Source organism: Copadichromis virginalis, linkage group LG12 (assembly GCF_057382275.1).
Source record: "Copadichromis virginalis isolate Kocher_CV1m ecotype Utaka linkage group LG12, C_Virginalis_male_GT1.1, whole genome shotgun sequence".
Classification (NCBI taxonomy): domain Eukaryota; kingdom Metazoa; phylum Chordata; class Actinopteri; order Cichliformes; family Cichlidae; genus Copadichromis; species Copadichromis virginalis.
In genome coordinates this window covers 15,303,619-15,305,209 of record NC_140629.1, presented here as the reverse complement: position 1 = coordinate 15,305,209, position 1,591 = coordinate 15,303,619, and positions in this window count along the sequence as shown.

Below are 1,591 nucleotides of genomic sequence, written 5' to 3'. Positions count from 1 at the left end.
GTGTCTGTGTGTGTGTCTGTGTCTGTGTGTATGTATGTATGTATGTATGTGTTTTTTGTCCTCAGATTAGGTTTGAAGTGTCTGTGTGGTGCAGCTGGTCTGGTCTGTCTCTGTACAGTCGAGGCTGCACCCACCTATAAAAGGTGGAGGCTCACCAGGACATGCACACCTCACAAGTTCCCGGCTCTCTCGACTCTGTTGAAGACGGGTTTCTTGGAGAAGGGGAGGGCAGTGAGGCACAGTCCCCCGTCCCCCGACGCCCCTCGCGATGCCCCTCCGTCTTCGACTAACCCTCTGCATAGGAGCCGTGAGAGCCAGGAACTTGTGAGTTTTGTATGTCCACTCAGGCATCCTTCATACCTGGTCTGTAGGAAGTTCCTGTCAGAAGGAGGGGGCACCGCGAGGGCGTCGAGGGGCGGAAGGCGGTGCCTTAGTGCCTTCCTCCTTCTGACATTGTAAAGGAACCCTATTTTTTTAATGGTAAGATGTTTGTGTCTCTGTGTGTGTGTGTGTGTGTGTGTGTGTGTGTGTGTGTGTGTTTTGTACTCAGATTAGGTTTGAAGTGTCTGTGTGGTGCAGCTGGCCTGGTCTGTCTCTGTACAGTCGAGGCTGCACCCACCTATAAAAGGTGGAGGCTCACCAGGACATGCACACCTCACAAGTTCCCGGCTCTCTCGACTCGGTTGAAGACGGGTTTCTTGGAGAAGGGGAGGGTAGTGAGGCACAGTCCCCCGTCCCCCGACGCCCCTCGCGATGCCCCTCCGTCTTCGACTAACCCTCTGCATAGGAGCCGTGAGAGCCAGGAACTTGTGAGTTTTGTATGTCCACTCAGGCATCCTTCATACCTGGTCTGTAGGAAGTTCCTGTCAGAAGGAGGGGGCACCGCGAGGGCGTCGAGGGGCGGAAGGCGGTGCCTTAGTGCCTTCCTCCTTCTGACATTGTAAAGGAACCCTATTTTTTTTTAATGGTGAGATGTATGTTTGTGTCTGTGTGTGTGTCTGTGTCTGTGTGTATGTATGTATGTATGTGTTTTTTGTCCTCAGATTAGGTTTGAAGTGTCTGTGTGGTGCAGCTGGTCTGGTCTGTCTCTGTACAGTCGAGGCTGCACCCACCTATAAAAGGTGGAGGCTCACCAGGACATGCACACCTCACAAGTTCCCGGCTCTCTCGACTCGGTTGAAGACGGGTTTCTTGGAGAAGGGGAGGGCAGTGAGGCACAGTCCCCCGTCCCCCGACGCCCCTCGCGATGCCCCTCCGTCTTCGACTAACCCTCTGCATAGGAGCCGTGAGAGCCAGGAACTTGTGAGTTTTGTATGTCCACTCAGGCATCCTTCATACCTGGTCTGTAGGAAGTTCCTGTCAGAAGGAGGGGGCACCGCGAGGGCGTCGAGGGGCGGAAGGCGGTGCCTTAGTGCCTTCCTCCTTCTGACATTGTAAAGGAACCCTATTTTTTTAATGGTAAGATGTTTGTGTCTCTGTGTGTGTGTGTGTGTGTGTGTGTGTGTGTGTGTGTGTGTGTGTGTGTGTGTGTGTTTTGTACTCAGATTAGGTTTGAAGTGTCTGTGTGGTGCAGCTGGTCTGGTCTGTCTCT